This window comes from Neoarius graeffei, chromosome 26 (genome assembly GCF_027579695.1).
Source record: "Neoarius graeffei isolate fNeoGra1 chromosome 26, fNeoGra1.pri, whole genome shotgun sequence".
Taxonomy (NCBI): Eukaryota; Metazoa; Chordata; class Actinopteri; order Siluriformes; family Ariidae; genus Neoarius; species Neoarius graeffei.
In genome coordinates this window covers 24,634,769-24,656,094 of record NC_083594.1, presented here as the reverse complement: position 1 = coordinate 24,656,094, position 21,326 = coordinate 24,634,769, and the positions used below count along the sequence as shown (strand labels likewise).

General features: G+C 44.8%; 1 protein-coding gene across 6 annotated transcripts in view; it reads right to left on the bottom strand.

Moving 5' to 3' along the window:
• The window catches only part of stab1 (stabilin 1), a 403,938-nt gene that overhangs the window by 45,420 nt on the left and 337,192 nt on the right, over positions 1-21,326 (bottom strand). The gene's annotated exons all lie outside the window — the stretch shown is intronic.

Sequence of the window (21,326 nt, the reverse complement as noted above, 5' to 3'; positions counted from 1 at the left end):
ATCAAATGTTTAAACTGAGAAAATGTATCATTTAAAGATAAAAATTAGGTGATTTTAAATTTCATGACAACAACACATCTCAAAGTTGGGACAAAGCCATGTTTACCACTGTGAGCCATCCCCTTTTCTCTTTACAACAGTCTGTAAACGTGTGGGGACTGAGGAGACAAGTTGCTCAAGTTTAGGGATAGGAATGTTAACCCATTCTTGTCTAATGTAGGATTCTAGTTGCTCAACTGTCTTAGGTCTTTTTTGTCGTATCTTCCGTTTTATGATGCACCAAATGTTTTCTATGGGTGAAAGATCTGGACTGCAGGCTGGCCAGTTCAGTACCCGGACCCTTCTTCTACGCAGCCATGATGCTATAATTGATGCAGTATGTGGTTTGGCATTGTCATGTTGGAAAATGCAAGGTCTTCCCTGAAAGAGACATCGTCTGGATGGGAGGATATGTTGCTCTAGAACCTGGATATACCTTTCAGCATTGATGATGTCTTTCCGGATGTGTAAGCTGCCCATGCCACATGCACTAATGCAACCCCATACCATCAGAGATGCAGGCTTCTGAACTGAATGCTGATAACAACTTGGGTTGTCCTTCTCCTCTTTAGTCCGAATGACACGGCGTCCCTGATTTCCATAAAGAACTTCAAATTTTGATTCATCTGACCACAGAACAGTTTTTCACTTTGCCACAGTCCATTTTAAATGAGCCTTGGCCCAGGGAAGACGTCTGCGCTTCTGGATCATGTTTAGATACGGCTTCTTCTTTGAACTATAGAGTTTTAGCTGGCAACGGCGGATGGCACGGTGAATTGTGTTCACAGATAATGTTCTCTGGAAATATTCCTGAGCCCATTTTGTGACTTCCAATACAGAAGCATGCCTGTATGTGATGCAGTGCCGTCTAAGGGCCCGAAGATCACGGGCGCCCAGTATGGTTTTCCGGTCTTGACCCTTACGCACAGAGATTCTTCCAGATTCTCTGAATCTTTTGATGATATTACCATATGCACTGTAGATGTTCAAACTCTTTGCAATTTTAAACTGTTGAACTCCTTTCTGATATTGCTCCACTATTTGTCGGCGCAGAATTAGGGGGCTTGGTGATCCTCTTCCCATCTTTACTTCTGAGAGCCGCTGCCACTCCAAGATGCTCTTTTTATACCCAGTCATGTGTCTGCCTATTGCCAACTGACCTAATGAGTTGCAATTTGGTCCTCCAGCTGTTCCTTTTTTGTACCTTTAACTTTTCCAGCTTCTTATTGCCCCTGTCCCAACTTTTTTGAGATGTGTTGCTGTCATGAAATTTCAAATGAGCCAGTATTTGGCATGAAATTTCAAAATGTCTCACTTTCGACATTTGATATGTTATCTATGCTCTATTGTGAATACAATATCAGTTTTTGAGATTTGTAAATTATTGCATTCCGTTTTTATTTACAATTTGTATGTTGTCCCAACTTTTTTGGAATCGGGGTTGTAGATGTGTAATGCAAAGACACTTAGGCTGTGAGCTGTACTTTTTGTGTATATGCACCAAAAAGTTGTAATACTGTGCACTCTATATGGCTTTTGGGTTCATATTTTAGGACCTATTACCTTGCATTTGGTGACTCCTATTTATCTTAGATCTTATTAATGTTGTATTTTATTTGTACCGGTACCACTTTACATGAAGGTTCCCTGAACTAACATAATTTACTGCATTCATTAACATTAATAAACCATGAACTACAGCATAAATACATCATAAGTATTGTTAAAGTTGAAAAAAAAAACTTGTATGAACTGACATTTGCCTAAATGTCAACACCTGCAATGAGTATTTGTTCAATTAGTGACAAAAATAAGTCAACATATAAAAGAAAAATTAAATTACAGCAGTTCCTAAATATTGAAAACTAGCTGGACTCAGGTCTCCAAGGGTAAGTATTGGAACTTGTTAACAACTGTAAACATTTTAAACATTGATGGTATGAACACTTTAAGCAGGTTTTCTGTATTATACTGTATATACAGACCAGTCAAATGTTTGGACACACCCATTACTATATATGAGTGAGTGTGTCCAAACATTTGACTGGTACTGTATGCATAATACATTCAGCTTTAATTCAGGGGGTTTAATACAATTTTGCATTAGTAATTATAGCCATTTTTACACAGTCCTTCCATTTTCACAGGCTCAAAAGTAACTGGAAAAGCATTTTATAAATATAAGCATCATTTTTAATACTTGGATGCAAATCCTTTGCAGTCAATAACTATGAAGTCTGGAACTCATGAACATCACCAAATGCTGAGTTTCCTCCCTTGAGATGCTTTGCCAGGCCTTTACTGCAGCCACTTTCAGTTGCTGCTTGTTTATGGGTCTTTCTGCCGACCGTTTTGTCTTCAGAAACTGAAAATCATGCTCAAATCGTTTGAGTGGCTTTTAAAAACATTCCATTTCTTTGCCTTTAGAAGCTCTTGGATTGCCTTTGGATAATGAGCTAAGACATATTGTAGTTGTACAATGAAGTGCCATCCTATCAGCTTTGCAGCATTTGACTGAATCTGAGCAGAAAGTATAGCTCTATAGACTTCAGAATTGATCCTGCTACTTCTATTAGCAGTCACACCATCAGTAAATACCAGTGATCCAGTTCCATTCGCAGATGTATAATGCCTATATCCACCATGTTTGACAGATGATGTGGTATGCTTTGGATCATGAACCCTTCCTTTCCTTCTTCACATTCTTCTCTTCCCATCATTCTGGTACAAGTTAATCTTGCTTTCATCTGTCCAAAGAATCTTGTTCCAGAACTGGGCAAGCTTTCTAGCAAAATCTAATATGGCCTTTCTGTTCTTGCATGTTACCAGTGCATAGGCTCCAAGTTTTCAACTTCTAAATGCTGGTCTATTTCTGAAGTGATCTCAGAGGCTGAGGCCACATAGTGGCTGATCAATGGCAGCGAAGCCACCAAGGGGAGAGGATGCAGGAGGGGGTATCCCCTTCTGGCAAGGGGTCTGGGGGTCTCCCCCAGAAATTTTTTAAAATGGCATTAAAATAGGCAATTTCCAAGCATTTCAGCTTATTTTTATGACATTTATATTGGTATCAAAACTTGCAAGAGGATTGTGTATCTGCTGACAGTTTATACGAGCACATATTTAACATCTGACAGCACAAAGCAGTGTTTATTTTGATGGGGCAACGACCTTGACATTTGATAAATCACACATCAGTCTCAGATCATTATAGATATTAGGCTATTATAGGCCTACATTAATGTCTATCAGATGCAGATCTAGATTTTAGATACATTCCAACATATGCATCTCTTTACAAACCAGTAATATAAAGGGAAATTTAAGCATTAGGCATAGATCTTGTAAATAAGTTATTAAAAATAATATATACTCACTGTGCAGAAAGCTTTGCCTGGCTAATCTTTCATAGGCTGTATACATGGAAATGCAAAATGAAGAATGCACATGCTTTCATTTCTTTGGTGTACTTGTACTTGGTCCATCATAATTTTACATGATTATACAAATGACTGATCGTGCATGCAAGATATAAATTACATATAGTAGAGATCAATGGGCAGCACGGTGGTGTAGTGCTTAGCGCTGTTGCCTCACAGCAAGAAGGTCCGGGTTCGAGCCCCATGGCCGGTGGGGGCCTTTCTGTGCGGAGTTTGCATGTTCTCCCCGTGTCCACGTGGGTTTCCTCCGGGTGCTACGGTTTCCCCCACAGTCCAAAGACATGCAGGTTAGGTTAACTGGTGACTCTAAATTGACCGTAGGTGTGAATGTGAGTGTGCATGGTTGTCTGTGTCTATGTGTCAGCCCTGTGATGAACTGGCAACTTGTCCAGGATGTACCCCGCCTTTTGCCCGTAGTCAGCTGGGATAGGCTCCAGCTTGCCTGTGACCTTGTAGAACAGGATAAAGTGGCTACAGATAATGAGATGAGATGAGAGATCAATAATTCTAAAGATTAACTTACACATGTACATGCATGCAGTGACAGCAGCTGGCATATGTCTGTAGGCTTGTAAACTCACGGGCCCTGTCAATGCAATCGGAAAATCTCAGCATGTGAAATGCCAAAAAGCAGTTTCAGAAGTGGTTGCATAGTCAGACTGTTGTGAATGAAAAGACCAGATTTCATTCGTCACTTGTGAGCATGACTAGGAAAGGTGCCTAACCAGCTAACCTTAGTACATGTTACATACCAAGCCACATGTAGGACAGGTGTACCTTGGTGGATGTGGTGGCAAAACTTCCTTGCAAACTGCTTGGTTTTGCCTCTGCACATGGGATTTGAGGTAGTTTACCAAGCCTGCTCTTGACAGAAGGAAACATCCACCAGCAGGCATTGCACTTTCATCTTGCTCATGGAGTGCATGCTTCAATGCAGTGTACTCCACACACTTTCGTTCAAAAACTATCCCTACATCTATCCCTGATGAGCTTCCTCCAGGATGCACAGCTTTCAGTCAGTGCTTCCCAGTTGTCCATATCAGTTTCCAGTGTTTTAAGGTTGTTTTTCAGGACATCCTTAAACTGCTTCCTTGGTTTATGCTGTGGCCTTTTCCATCTGGTTAGCTCACCACAGAATAACTGTTTTGGGAACCTCCCATCATCCATGCGAACGATGTGACCAGCCCAACACATTTGAATCAGAATGATCCTTCTCTCAATACTTGTGCTACATGCTCTCTCAAGGACAAGGGTGTCTGGTGTGTACGAGGTCCATTTGATGTTTAGGATTCTCCGGATGCAGTTCTAATGAAACCTTTCCAGTTGCTTAACATGATGCCTATAGGTAGTCCATGTTTCAGATCCATACAATAAAGCTATGAGGATACAAGCCTCGTACATGCAGAGTTTCATGTTTTGTTGCGATACCATGATCAGACCAGGCTTGTTTCTCAAGTTTCCCAAAAGCAGTACCGGCTTTCACCATTTAAAAAAAATCTATTTTAGCATCAAAAGTGCCATCTCTACTGAATGTGCTTCTGAGATAGACAAAGCTGTCCACCACTCCAAGTATTTAAGTATTTTTCCTTCCACCATGATTTTGGGCTCAACATATGCTTGTCCAGTTGGAGGGATGTACATAACCTTAGTCTTTTTTAGGCTGATGGTGAGTCTGAAAGAATTGCATGCTCTAGAGATGTTCATTATCATCTGCATGTCTTCTTCATGAGCAACAAGATCTGCATCATCTGCATAAACAAATTCTCAGACAAGAGTCTGAAAAGTTTTCGACTTGGTGTTGAAGTGTCGTAGGTTGAAGACTTTGCCAGAGGTTCTAAAGTGAATGTAGACCCCAATGTCACAATCTTGAAAGGCATATAGTGTCTTGCAAAAGTATTCATCCCCCTTGGTGTTTGTCCTGTTTTGTCACATTACAAGCTGGAATTAAAATGGATTTTTGTGGGGTTAGCACCATTTGAGTTACACAACATGCCTACCACTTTAAAGGTGAAAATTGTTGTTTTATTGTGACACAAACAATAATTAAGATGAAAAAACAGAAATCTGGAGTGTGCATAGGTATTCACCACCCCAAAGTCAATACATTATAGAGCCACCTTTTGCTGCAATTACAGCTGCAAGTCTCTTGGGGTATGTCTCTATTAGCTTAGCACATCTAGCCACTGGGATTTTTATCCATTCCTCAAGGCAAAACTGCTCCAACTCCTTCAAGCTAGATGGATTGTGTTGGTGTACAGCAATCTTCAAGTTATGCCACAGATTCTCAATTGGATTAAGGTCTGGGCTTTGATTAGGCCATTCCAAGACATTTAAATGTGTTTCCCTTTAAACCACTCCAGTATAGCTTTAGCAGTATGTTTAGGGTCATTGTCCTGCTGGAATGTGAACCTTCATCCCTATGGACAGTCTCAAACCCCTCGCTGACTCAAACAGGTTATCCTCGAGAATTGCCCTGTATTTAGTGCCATCCGTCTTTCCTTCTCTTCTGCCTAGCTTTCTTATCCCTGCAGATGAAAAACATCCCCACAGCATGATGCTGCCACCACCATGCTTCACTGTAAGAATGGTGTTCTCAGGGTGTTGGGTTTGCGCCACATGTGGCATTTCCCATGATGGCCAAAAAGATCAATTTTAGTCTCATTTGACCAGAGAATCTTCTTCCATGGGTTTGGAGAGTCTGCCGCATGCTGTTGGGCAAACTCCAACTGTGTTTAAGCAATGACTTTTTTTTTCTGGCCACTCTTCCATAAAGCCCTACTCTGTGGAGTGTATAGCTTAAAGTGATCCTATGGACAGATACTCCCATCTCCACTGTGGATCTTTGCAGCTCCTTTTTTGTTATCTTTGGTGTCTTTGTTGCATCTCTGATTAATGCCCTCCTTGCCTGGTCTGTGAGTTTTGGTGGGTGGCCTTCTCTTGTCTGGTTTGTAGCGGTGACATATTCTTTCTATTTTGCTATAATGGATTTAATGGTGCTCCCTGGGATATTTTTTTATAACCCAACCCTGAGCTATACTTCTCCACATCTTTGTTTCTGACATGTTTGGAATGATCCTTGGTTTTCATGTTGCTTGCTTAGTAGTGTTGCAGTGTCAGGGTCCTTCCAGAACAAGTTGATTTATACAGACATCATGTGACAAATCATGTGATACTTTGATTGCACACAGGTGGATCTTAATCAAATAATTATGTGACATATGAAGTGAATTGGTTGGACCAGTTCTTATTTAGGGATTTCCTATGAAAGGGGGTGAATACCTATGCACACTCAAGATTTCTGTTTTTTCATCTTAATTATTGTTTGTGTCACAATAAAACAACAATTTGCACCTTTAAAGTGGTAGGCATGTTGTGTAAATCAAATGGTGCTAACTCTCCAAAAATCCATTTTAATTCCAGCTTGTAATGCAACAAAATAGGACAAACACCAAGGGGGATGAATACTTTTGCAAGACACTGTATGCAAGCATCACTGCAAAGTAGATGAAGAACAGAGTGGGTGCGAGTATATCTCCTTTCACACCCTTTATCAACCTGAACCGGTTCAGAAAGCGACCCATTAAAGTTTACTCTTGTCTTCATTTTGTGATGAAGCTGTTTAAATATATCCACACACTCAGAAGGACATCCAAGCTTCCCCAATATGATCCAGAGAGCACTACGGTTGATAGTATTGAAGGCCTTGGATAAGTCCACAAATACCTGGTGCAGCGGTACTTGTTGCTCAATATACTTCTCCATAAGTTGGCGGGCAGAGATGATCATGTCCATAGTATCCCATCCAGCTCTGAATCCACATTTGGCTTTCTGGGATGACACCAGGGCAGATCTACCTTGTCAGTTGATTCAACAGGACCTTGGAGATAACTTTCCTTACTGTTTCTAACAAGCTTCTGCCTCAGTAGTTACTACAGTCAGACTTGGAACCCTTGCCTTTATAAAGAGACAGCATGATTGCATCTACTTAGTCCTGTGGAACAGGATCACCATGCTATACAGCTAGAATGACCACATGAACTGCAATAGCAACAGTGTCTCCTCCAAAGCACAACATTTCAACATGTACTCCATCTAAATCTGGTGCTTTCCCTATGTTCACTTCTTTGATGGTAGATTTTATCCCCTCAATAGTGGGGCCTGTCATCATCTCCACTGTGATCTCTTTTTGCGGAAGCCCGTTAATAATGGATTCATCAGTTGCTGATGGATTGTCAAATAGATCTGTAAAGTGTTCAGTCCATTGAGCGCGTATGCGTGCACACAATTATTTATTAAGCTTTTAATCAGTCAAAAACACTTATCGGCAAGTTTACACTTAGATAAATCCTGACAGATCATTGACATTACTCTGGATTTTTCTCATGTGGGTTTTTTCATGTCTTGGCAAGTCTGACCGTCTAGATTGGGTGGTATGCAGTGGTTTGCATCTTGAGGTAAACTCTCTGTCTGTATTTACAGTCATGAAGGTATCTCTTGATTGTAGACTTTGACAATGATAGACCTACATTGTTAAGAGCATTTTTGACTTGGCTAGATATTAAGTGTTTTTTGTTTTTTTTTAACCAAGGAAAGAATTCTACAATCATCCACTTAAGTTGTCCTCCATGGTCTTCCAGGCCTTTTGGCTGACCTTGCCAGTGCATTCCTTCTTTTTAAGAATGCACCAAATTGTTGATTTGGCCACTTCAAAAGTTATCTGCTATCTTTCTCATAGGTCTGTGTTGTTTATTTCAGCCTCCTTCACTTGCATCGACACCCCTTTGGACTACATGTTGAGATTTCCCATGAACAGCTACCAAATGCAAATTCAACATCTGGAATCAACTTTTATCTCCTTGTCATAAAATAATAAGGAAACCGGCTATAACTGGCCATTAATCTGCTTATCAGTCGATTGTACAATTACTATTGAACCTGTGAAAATGGAGGGACTATGTAAAAAATGGCTGCAATTCCTAAACAATTTATGATATTTTTGTTAAACCCCTTGAATTGAATGGTCTATGTATTAGCAAAATTGATTTATAATACTTAAAGCAGACAATGATTTTTATTCTTAAACTGAGTATGATTGAGGCATTGGAATGTACTTTGAAAATCTGTGCCTGATTGTGCTAAGTAGTAGAAGGTCACAGGAAGGGGAATGTTTTCTTTTTGACAGAACACAGAATACAGGTTGACTGCTTTTGTGGATTGTTTCGATACATCAGAACATGCACAATTAGTACAGGTTGACCTCCTTACTGATTTATTAATTACCTTAAGGTCTGTACAAATTGATTTGAAACAAATCGCAGGAATTGGGTCAGTATATAATTAATTATCATCAAGGATGTTTCCTTGAAGATTCTCTCTTTTCATGTTTTGTCCCTATATAAACTAAAATTTTTCTGTTCGTAGCTCTCGGCTCATGTGATGCTCTGAGCCCATTTGCAAATGAAATTAAATGTTTCTGCTTGCCTCCCTGTGTGTATCCATGTCTCTTGATTGCTTCATGTCAGATCCATTGTGGTGATGTACAGAGTACAAAATTACAAAAACTCTGCCACTATCCAAATATGTATGGATCTGACTTTACATGTACAGATTGTACATGTACATAACATTAAAATCACCTGACTAATATTATGTGGATCCCACTTGTGCTGCCAAAACAGCTCTGAACCATTGAGGCATGGACTCCACAAGACCTCTGAAGATGTGCGGTGCTATCTGGCACCAATCTGTAAGTTACCTGTAAGTTACGAGATGAGGCCTCCATGGATCTGACTTGTTTGTCCAGTACAATACTCAATCAGATTAAAATATATTTAATTTGGAGGCCAAGTCAATACCTTGAACTCTTTGTCATGTTCCTCAAACCATTCCAGAGCAATTTTTGCATTGAGGCCGAGTGCATTATCCACATAACATCCACATCAATGTCAAGACCCAATGTTTCCCAGTAGAACATTGCCCAGAGCATCACACTTCCTCCACTGGCTTGCTTCTTTCCATAGTGAATCCTGGTGCCATCTCTTCACCAGGTATGTGACGCACACACACCCTGCCATCCACATGATATAAAAAAAAACAACAACAACAACAACAACAGTAATTCATCAGACCAGGCCAACTTCTTCCATTGCTCCATGGTCTATTTCTGATGCTCACTTGCCTATTGTAGGTGCTTTCAATGGTGAACAGGGATCAGCATGGGCAGCATGCTTGCTGCTTTGTGCGTTTGCAGTTGTATTTTGTTTAGTCACTGGACTTTTGTTGTGCAAACTTTTGATGCTCATTTTGTGTTTCCACAGGCTTGAAACCTGTGTGCTATTTGCATTTGTGTGGAATCCATTTTGGGGGCTCCATTTTGGAGTGGATTGCATTTTTGTAGATTGGAGTTTTGTGCCACCAGGTGTGTTGCCAGAATTGTTTTTGCCTCCCTTGTGGAAGCTGTCTGATGATGTTAGGGTTTTGCTGGGATTCGAACCTGGTTCGTTGGTGTGATAATCCAGCAAACCCCCACTAGGCCACCAGGGGGATGACTCAAATGCAGAGGCGTGAGGCGGAAGTAGAAAAAGAATCAAAAGGTTTATTTAAACTATATACACTATATACAGGGCAAAACAAAAGACAAAAAAAAAACCAAAGAGTATAATCCAAAAGAAAAGCAAAGTGCAAAAATTCAAAAGCTAAGAAGATCAAAAAACACAGTACAAAGGAAACTGGAGATAAACATAACAGCACAAAGACTCCGTGACAAGAGGACTGAACTCAGGGGTATAAATAGACAAACTAATTAAGGACACAGGTGAAGATAATTAGGCAATTAACACAAACACAAAACACAGGAACAGTGGCGGCCTCTAGAGGCCAAAATAAACACGACATGAAAAGGAAATAACAGCGGCCTCTAGAGGCCAAAACAGTCCTAGTCCTAACAGGACCCCCCCCTCTAGGAGCGTCTCCTGACGTTCCCAGGGCGATCCGGATGGGCCGAATGGAAGTCCCGACATAGTTCTTTATCAAGGACATCCCGAGCAGGAACCCAGCAGCGCTCCTCAGGACCATAGCCCTCCCAGTCCACCAGATATTGCAACCCGCCGCGGACCCGGCGGGAGTCAAGCAGGCGATTCACAGTGAACACAGTCTGCCCCTGGAAGATGCGGGGGGGTGGGGGGTTCCTAGGGGCAGGGGCATACGTAGACGTCAGTACGGGCCGTAACAGGGAAACATGGAAAGTGGGGTTGATCCTCAGAGTCCGGGGCAACTGGAGCCGGTAGGAGACAGGGTTCACCCTGCGCACCACCTTGAAGGGGCCAATGTAGCGAGGAGCAAGCTTGCGGTTCTCCACCCGCAGTGGAAGGTCCTTAGTGGACAGCCAAACACGCTGCCCAGGGCGGAAAGCGTGTGCAGGTCTTCTATGGCGGTTGGCCTGAGTCTGGTTGGTTCTGGAGGTCTGTATGAGGGTCTTCCTGACCTTGCTCCAGGTCTTGCGACACCGTCTCACATATTGGTTGACCGAGGGCACCCCCGCGTCCTCCTCCTGGTCCGGGAACAGAGGTGGCTGGAACCCGAATTGGCACTGGAATGGCGACAGCTTAGTGGCCGATGACTGCAGGGTGTTGTGGGCGTACTCCGCCCATGGCAGCCAGGTGCTCCACGATGTCGGGTTATCCATAGCCAGGCCTCGCAGGGTGGTTTCCAGGTCCTGGTTGAGCCTCTCCGTCTGACCATTGGACTGTGGGTGAAACCCAGAGGAGAGGCTGGCAGTGGCTCCGATGACCTTGCAGAACCCGTGCCACACTCGGGAGGAGAACTGGGGCCCTCGGTCTGAGACGATGTCCTGTGGAAGACCAAAGACTCGGAAGACATGATTAAACAAAAGTTTCGCAGTTTCAAGAGCAGAGGGGAGTTTGCACAGTGGTATGAAGCGGCAGGCCTTGGAGAATCTGTCAACTAAGACCAAAATGACCGTGTTACCTTGTGACTCAGGGAGACCCGTGATAAAGTCGACTGCCACGTGGGACCAGGGACGCCGGGGAATGGTCAGAGGATGCAGGAGACCCTGGGGACGCTGTCGTGGGTTCTTGGTTCTGGTGCAAACCTCACAGGACAGGACAAATGACCTTACTTCCTTCTCCATGTTAGGCCACCAGAAGCGTCTTTTCAGGAAGTCCAGGGTCCTCCAAGCTCCCGGGTGGGCGGTGAGAGGGGAAGAGTGACCCCACTGGAGAACCTTGGCCCGGGCTTGATGTGGGACGTACAAGAGGCCTGGTGGCCCCGTCCCAGGACCGGGGTCCTGGCGTTGGGCTCGTCGGACAGCCTCCTCAATACCCCAGCGGACAGGGGCCACAATCCGGGACACAGGGATAATAGGCCCGACTTCATTCTCCCTGTTAGTGGCAGAGAACAGTCTGGACAGTGCGTCAGGTTTGATGTTCTTGGAGCCGGGGCGGTATGAGAGGGTGAAGTCAAACCGACTGAAAAACAGGGCCCACCTAGCCTGTCGAGGGTTCAGTCTCTTGGCTTGCTGGAGGTACTCCAGGTTCTTGTGGTCAGTCCAAACCAGGAATGGATGTTGTGCTCCCTCCAGCCAGTGCCTCCACTCCTCAAGGGCCAGTTTGACCGCTAGCAGTTCTCGATCCCCCACATCGTACCGGGACTCAGCAGGACTCAGGCGGTGGGAGAAGTAAGCGCAGGGGTGCAGCTTTCCTTCCGAACGTTGAGAGAGCACCGCGCCGACACCACTGTCCGAGGCGTCCACCTCCACGATGAATGGTTGGGAGGTGTCCGGGAGAACCAGAATGGGTGCCGTGCAGAAGCGGTCCTTGAGGTCTTTGAACGCCTTTTCTGCCTGAGGAGACCAGCCATAAGATCCACCTGTCCCTTTGGTGAGGTCTGACATGGGTGCTGCCACAGAACTGAAGTTCCTGATGAACTTGCGGTAGAAGTTAGCGAATCCTAAGAACCGCTGAACCTCCTTAACGGACTTGGGAGTAGGCCAATCCCGGACGGCCAGGGTCTTGGCAGGGTCCATTTGGAGTTGGCCTGTCCGTACAATAAATCCCAGAAAGGAGACCTCGGGAACATGAAATTCGCATTTCTGGGCCTTGGCGAACAGATTGTTCTGTAGCAGCCTCTGGAGAACCTGGCGGACATGGTGGCGGTGCTCCTGCACGGTCTTGGAAAAGATAAGGATGTCGTCGAGGTAGACAAAAACGTATAGGTTAATCATGTCCCTTAAGACGTCGTTGATTAGGGCCTGAAAAACAGCTGGTGCGTTGGTGAGTCCGAAGGGCATCACCTGGTATTCGTAGTGCCCAGACGGGGTGTTAAAGGCAGTCTTCCACTCGTCTCCCTGTCGGATACGGATGAGGTGGTATGCGTTCCGTAGGTCCAACTTGGTGAAGACGGTGGCGCCTTGGAGCAGGTCGAAAGCTGTGGACATCAGCGGAAGGGGATATCGGTTGCGCACAGTGATCTTATTCAGGCCCCTGTAATCAATACATGGTCGGAGCCCCCCATCCTTCTTGCCGACAAAGAAGAAGCCGGCTCCAGCAGGTGAAGTGGAGGGTCGAATAAACCCAGAGACCAGGGCATCTTTGAGGTATTCCTCCATGGCCTTGCGTTCTGGCTGAGAGAGTGAAAACAGTCTGCCACGAGGAGGGGTAGTCCCAGGGAGCAAGTCGATGGCACAGTCGTAGGCCCGGTGCGGAGGAAGAACGGCGGCCCTGCTCTTGCTGAATACCTCCTTGAGATCCCAGTACTCTGTGGGAACTTGAGATAACTCGGTGAGATCAGGGGGCTCGGCAGAAGACACAGGAGAGCTAGAGAGCAGACAAGAGGCATGGCATGCAGGGCCCCATTCCACAACCTGGCTTGTTACCCAGTCTATGCGAGGGTTGTGGCGAGTAAGCCAAGGAAGGCCTAGAATAACTGGGAACTCAGGTGAAGGAATCAGGTGCAGGGATATTTCTTCCTTGTGACCTTGAGACTGGAGGAAGACTGGAGAAGTAACTTGGGTGACTCTTCCATCACCTAACGCTTGGCCATCGAGGGCAGACACAGACAGTGGGACTTCAAGAGGTGCAGTCGGAATATTGATGCTTTGGGCGAAGTGAATATCCATAAAGTTCCCAGCCGCCCCTGAGTCTATCAAAGCTTGACAAGAGTGGACAGACTCACCCCAGGAGATGGAGACCGGGATGTAGATTCCTTGGCCAGGGAGTCCGGGAGAGAGGGTAGGCCCCGTCACAACCCTCCCTCGGCTGGACGGGGCGGTCCTTTTCCCAAGAGTTCGGGACATGATGCTCGGAAGTGACCAGGCTTGCCACAGTAGATGCAGCACTTGTCCCTCCTTCTGCGCTCCCTCTCAGATGCGGAGAGGCGAGTACGACCCACTTGCATGGGTTCTGGACAGTCACTGAAGGAGGTAGACGGTCTCCAGGTAGAGGTAGGGAGGCTGGGGGGGCTCAAGGCTTGGTGGCGTTCTCTCATCCTGTTGTCCAGACGAATAGCATGTGAGATGAGGGTTTCGAGGTCACTTGGGCATCCAATAGAGGCCAGACCGTCCTTGATGGGGTCAGACAGACCATGGTGGAAGGCTGACACCAGGGCAGTCTCGTTCCATCCACTTACTGCTGCGAGTGTTCGGAACGAGATGGCGTAATCTGCGACGCTTCCTCCTTGCCGGATGGACATGAGCTTTCGGGCTGCGTCGGTACTGATGTCTGCCTGATCGAAGACCCGAAGCATCTCTTCAGAAAACAGCTGGAAATCAAAGCACTCAGGTCCCTGTCTTTGCCAGATAGCAGTAGCCCAGGCTCGCGCCTTACCAGCTAATAAGGTGATCACAAAGGCAATCTTGCGGCGATCCGTAGTGTAGGTGGTAGGCTGAAGCTCAAAGGTGAGTTGACACTGGGTAAGGAACTCTCGGCACTCACTGTGCTTGCCGTCATACCTCTGTGGTGCAGGAAGGCTGGGTTCGCGAGGTGAAGAAGGCAGCATTGCAGGAGGCACTGGAGCAGGAGTGGGAGCTGGATCAGGAGCAGGAACTGGATCAGGAGCAGGAGATGCAGGCAGAGATGTCAGCTGTGCCAGGGTTTTCCCAATTTGCTGAAGCAGTTCCTCGTGGCGAGCGAGGGCCTCACGTTGGCTGGTGAGCGTACGTCCATGAGCGTCCATGGTCGCTCCGAAGCGTGTCAAAGCTGCCATAATTCCCTGAAGGTTGGCCGGGTAGACAGTTGAAGCAGCCTCTGCTGAGTCGGTCATGACGGAGTCTTTCTGTTAGGGTTTTGCTGGGATTCGAACCTGGTTCGTTGGTGTGATAATCCAGCAAACCCCCACTAGGCCACCAGGGGGATGACTCAAATGCAGAGGCGTGAGGCGGAAGTAGAAAAAGAATCAAAAGGTTTATTTAAACTATATACACTATATACAGGGCAAAACAAAAGACAAAAAAAAAAACCAAAGAGTATAATCCAAAAGAAAAGCAAAGTGCAAAAATTCAAAAGCTAAGAAGATCAAAAAACACAGTACAAAGGAAACTGGAGATAAACATAACAGCACAAAGACTCCGTGACAAGAGGACTGAACTCAGGGGTATAAATAGACAAACTAATTAAGGACACAGGTGAAGATAATTAGGCAATTAACACAAACACAAAACACAGGAACAGTGGCGGCCTCTAGAGGCCAAAATAAACACGACATGAAAAGGAAATAACAGCGGCCTCTAGAGGCCAAAACAGTCCTAGTCCTAACAGATGAGAGTGTTTTTCTCTCTCTCTCTCTCTCTCTCTCTCTCTCTCTCTGTGTATCAGTCGTTGTGCTGTTACTTTTCCTTTGTTCCGTTATGGATTTTGATTTGGAAAAGTTCATTGGGGCTCCTTCTGTGGAGCGGTTTGAGTGCTGTGCTGGAGTGGAACTGTTGTCAATTGTGGGTTGTTATGGGGTTGATGTTGCTCGTGGTTCCCACAGGGATGATGTCAGAACTTGGATTTGGTCTGCATTGATTGGGGAAAAAGGTGTTTCCCAGTGTTCCTCTTGAGCAACCTAGTACTGCACCTACTGAAGTAAGGATTAGTGGTCAGTCTTTGAGGTTATAAGAGCTTGAGCTTGGACTTGAGGATGTGGCAGTCAGAGAGCTTGAGGTTGGGGAGAAACAGAGGCAGCCTGCTACTGACTTGGAGTTGAGGAAGTTGGAGTTGGAGTCCAAAGAGAGGGCGGATAAGCTTGAGGTTGAGAAAATTCTGTGCTTAAAGGAATAATCCGGAGTGATATGCTTTCTAGGTCTATTTTCGCATAATTGGGAGCGCATATGTTGAGTTGCTACCACAATCACGTCAATCGGATGTGTTTTGAGACAGTTCGGTTTTTGCAATTTCAACCTGAAAGCGCTAACATGGCAGTGCGAGGGGCATGTCTTTTTGCCGATACAAAGCGCTAGTTTTAAAACCATTGCAAAGCTCAAAACAACATGACAGTTCTGTGGAAGTGAGTAGAGGGTTCCTACAAACAAAACAAAGTGTCCCTAGCTCTGCAAGTGCACGGACAGAGTGTGTAGAAGAGTAAATACAAAGCCAGTACTTTACCTGAAGTTGTTCTTCTCCAGACGCCATCTTCAGTGGACAGTCCGTAAAAGTCGAGTGCCAAGTGCAGAGCCCATCCCACTGGAAATGCACTGCACTCGGCACTCGACTTTTACGGACTTTCCCCTGAAGATGGCGTCTGGAGAAGAACAACTTCAGGTAAGGTACTGGCTTTGTATTTACTCTTCTACACACTCTGTCCGTGCACTTGCAGCACTAGGGACACTTCATTTTGTTTGTAGGAACCCTCTACTCACTTCCACAGAACTGTCATATTGTTTTGAGCTTTGCAATGGTTTTAAAACTAGCGTTTTGTATCGGCAAAAAGACATGCCCCTCGCACTGCCATGTTAGCGCTTTCCGGTTGAAATGGCAAAAAACGAACTGTCTCAAAACACATCCGATTGATATGATTGTGGTAGCAACTCAACGTATGCACTCCCAATAATGCAAAAATAGACCTAGAAAGCATATCACTCCGGATTATTCCTTTAAGGGAGCTTGAGCTAGAATCTCGTAGGTAAGGGTCTCATTTTATTTCTTCTCTTGAGTTTGACATCAGTAAAAAGCTTTGTATGGTTCCCCCTTTTAATGAGAAGGATGTAGACAAGTATTTCACCCATTTTGAATGTGTAGCTACTTCTCTTGCTTGACCTAAGAGTGTCTGGACATTACTGTTGCAATGTGTACTGACTGGGAAAGCTCAGGAGGTTAATTCCTCTCTCTCACCAAAGCAGAGTTTAGATTTTGAGGATGTGAAGAATGCAGTTTTAAGGTCTTATGAATTGGTTCCTGTAGCCTACTCTCAGAAATTCAGATGTTTTAGGAAACAGGATGGACAGACTTGTGTCGAGTTTGCACATGAGAAGGAAGGCTTGTTTGATAGGTGGTGCTTGTCTCAAGATGTTACTGATTTTGAGAAACTCAGAGCTTTGATTATTAATGAAGAGTTTAAAAACTGTGTCCTTGAGGTGGTGGCAACCTATCTGAACAAGCAGAAAGTGCTTCAGGTTTCTACAGCTGCAGTACTAGCTGATGAGTTTGTGTTAACTCACAAGGATGTTTTTACAGAAAAGCCCAGTATATGTCCTAAATTTAAGGATTCTGGTAAAGTTTACAGTCCCAGAAAAACCCACTTTTAGTTTCCAAAAGAAAGACGGCAGCAAGCAGAGTGAGTTTTATGTAAAGGAGAGACCGGTTTCTTTTTATTGCAATAAGTTTGGTCATGTTATCCATCCAAGAAAAGAATGGATAACATCAGATACATGGAAAGATATTGAGGAAAGGCAATGACTGAAGAAGATCAGCCAGGCTACAAGAGAGGTATAGAGCGGAGTACGCTGAGACCAACAGGTGCGTCAAGAGGAAGATCTGAACCGATAAGAGGGCTTATGCCAAAGAATTGGCAAAGCAAGCTGAGGAAGCAGCACGAAAGGGAGAGCAGGGGAATGTCTATAAAATCACCAGACTGGTCTGTGGGAAATACAACGGCAGCAAGAATGTCCCCATACGAGATAAGCAGAGGCAGCTTCTTACTTCTGAGAAAGACCAAGAAGCAAGATGGGTCGAACATTTCGAGGAAGTCCTTAACAGACCAGCACCAGAAGAGGAGCCTGAGATACCAGAAGCTGAAGAGGACCTGAGCATTGAAACTGGACCACCGAGGCAAGAGGAGATCATTGCTGCCATAAAGTCCTTGAAGAACCACAAGGCACCCGGCAAAGACAGCCTCAGTGCCAAACTGTTTAAGGTTGACGCTGCGATCACTGCAAGCATCCTGCAACCACTATTTAACATCATATGGGACAGAAAGAACATTCCTGATGACTGGAGTCAAGGCATCATCATCAGGATACCAAAGAAAGGGGCTCTGTCAGAATGCAGTAACTAGCGCGGCATTACATTGTTATCCGTCCCCAGCATGATCCTAGCGAAAGTCATCATGAAGCACCTGTCACTGGCTGTGGACCTTAAACTGCGAGAAGAACAAGCAGGTTTCAGGAGAGGAAGAGGCTGTGTATTGACCACATTTTCACGCTTAGAAACATTATTGAACAATGTACCAAGTGGCAGTGATCTCTGTATGTGAACTTTGTAGATTTCACCAAGGCCTTTGACAGTGTTCACCGGGACAGCCTTTGGCGGATTCTACGAGCGTATGGAATCCCCTCCCACCTCATCAAGATCATTAGAAGTTTCTACTGTAACTTTACCTGTTCTGTTGGTAACAGTAATATCCTGTTTGAAGTCAAGACTGGTGTCAGGCAGGGGTGTGTTATGTCCACAGTGCTTTTCAATCTTGTCATAGACTGGATCATGCGGCGTACTACAGAGGATAGGAACAGGGGCATCAGATGGACCCCCTTCTCCTACTTGGAAGATCTAGACGATGCTGAAAATTTAGCACTACTATCACACACCCATTCTCACATTCAAGAGAAGACCCGGCAACTTAACATCTTTGCAAAGCAAGTCGGTCTCAACATTAGCAGTAAAAAGACTGAAATTATGGCACTGAACACCACCAACAGAAGCCCAGTCCAGGTTGAGAATGGAGACCTCCCATATACGGACAAGTTCACCTATCTAGGCAGTATCATCAGTATTGAAGGGGGGGCAGACTTGGACATTCAGAGCCGTCTCAACAAGGCCAGAAACTCTCTTAACATGATGAGCAAGGTATGGCGCTCCTCCACCTACAGCACTTACACCAAGCTGAAACTCTATCACAGCTGTGTCTTCACAACTCTCCTATATGGTTCGGAATTCTGGAGGCTGACTGAGAATGATTTAACAAAGTTTTCCATGTTTCACACCAAGAGCCTCCGCTGAATTCTACGCATCTTCTGGCCCAAAACCATTCCAAATAAGGACCTGCTTGAAAGGTGTGGAGCCGAATCCTCGGCTACCATCCTAATGAGGTGACGCTGAAGGTGGATTGGCCATGTCATCCGCCAAGAAGCTTCCATCATCAAGACTGCCTTGCACTGGACACCAGAGGGAAAGCGAAGGAGGGGTCGTCCGAAGATCACATGGTGGCGGATGGTGGAGAAAGAAATGCAGCAAATGGGAAAGACCTAGAGAAGCATTTCAGTCATGGCAAAAGACTGGCAGAAGTGGAGGGATCATGTTACTGCCCTACATGCCACCCAGCGTAATGGGCATGAGTGAAGTTTGGTCATGTTATGGCAGACTGTTTTGTGCTCAAGAAGAAAAATTCTAGGTCTTCAAAACTTATTGCCCTTGTGAACACTTCCTTTTTGATTTCATCCTCACCTTTGAGTGTGTCCAGCAGAGAGATAAAGTTAGTGATGAGTATACTGTAAGCCATCTATCATGGATGGTTGGGTGTCTTTGAATACTGATCCTAAGGCTTGGGTTCCTGTCAAGATTTTGCATGACACAGGAGCTACCCAGTCATTTATTTTAGAACGGGTGTTACCTTTTTCTGAACAAACTGCCACTGACTCCAGTGTATTAATTCAAGGTGCTGAGATGGGGTTTGTTAATGTGTCTTTGCACAAGATTGAGTTTAAATCTCCTCTTGTTTCAGGATGAGTTGTTGTGGGTATTAGACCTAATTTACCTGTGTCACCTTTATTCTGGGTAATGATTTGGCAGGAGGTAAAGTCCTAGCTCACCCACAGGTGATTTCTGTTCCTCTACCTGTTGATAGTCCTGATTTGCTGTTGCAGAAATATCCTGTGTTCTCAGCCTATGCTGTTACTCGGGCTATGTCAAAGAGGCTTTCTGAGCAACCCTCTTATGTTGAGGATTTCTCCGAGTTTGATTTATCAGAGACCTTTATGTGTAGTCCTAAGATGTGTGAACCCCCTGAAGATGTTAAGTCTCTTGAAGAGAGCTCCCCTCTACAGCCCTCAAAGATGAGCCAGTTTGGGCATGTGAAAGAGGAAAAGGCCCTTAGTGATGACTCTCATCTTTAAAGAGCAATTAATTGTGAAACAGAAGAAAGATGATTATCTTCTTCCTCTTTTTGATCAAGTACTTCCTGAGGATGAGCTTGTTAATGTTGCCACAGGATATTTTGAAAAGGCTGGGGTTCTGATGAGAAAATGGCATACTCCTACTGTGTCTGTGTAGAATGACTGGCAGACTGTATTTCAAATTGTTGTTCCAGTTCCATTTCATAAAGAGACATTGAGGTTGGCTCAAGACTGTAGTATGGCTGGACATCTAGGCATAAATAAGACCTATAACCAGTGGCATGCACAGATAGACACGAGGTGGTGCTCAAGCACCTGCCCCTCTGCCCTCTGTCCAAAAAAGTGCCCTTTTGAATTTTTTTTTTTTTTACAGTTTACTGAGGCCAATGTCGACATGATCTTTTAGAAAAGCCGCAGCATTAAAAGCATGTGTGAAAATAATGTCCCGATGTGTGCCCCCTCCGCACACACACCAGACCTCTGTCTCTCTTGCTCTGTCACGTGAACAAGCATGCAGTACAACCAATGTGAGGTTGCAGCAGCATAGCGTCCTGGAAGCCACAGCCTTGTCGTAGCGCAGACAACACATCGGGCAGTCAGTCAGCTCTTCCCCTGCCCCACCAGCCAGGTAACACATGAATCGAGTGAAAATGTATTGTTTGCCCTCTAAGCCCAAGCTGTAATTATTTTGTCATGAAGTAGCCCGTCGAATACAGAAACAACTGCACATAAGTATTATATTTTTTGCTAGACTATTTTCAGATTTAGGAAAACAAAAATTTCTTTTTCTATTTTGTTCAACTAGAGATTCCTGGCAAAGTCAAAAAGCCTTGATGTAATAAATTAACATTAAGTGGTTGTTTTACACCTTTAAAAACTAAAACGGGTCAGTGGCGACCCGAACAGAAGAGGAGGGTTAAATCTCAGACTTTTATAATAAGGTGTTCCACATGCGCAAAAAAGTGCCCTTTTTTCCCCCCAGAGCACTTGCCCCCCAAAATGTCTGTGCACGCCACTGCCTATAACCGTATCTTGCATAATTTTTTTGGCCTGGTCTTAAGCTTGATGTTGTAGCCTATTGTAAGTCTTGCCACATCTGCCAAAAGACAGGAAAGCTTAATCAAGTCGTACCAGTTTCTCCCTTATGTCCAATTCCTGCCTTTGGTGAGCCTTTTAGCAGAGTCTTGGTGGACTGTGTGGGCCCTTTGCCAAAAACCCGAAGTGGAAACCAGTATCTTTTGACCATTGTGTGCGCCTCCACATTAGCTTTGATTCTGACACTAAAGTACTTTGAGGTTTACTTAAGTGTA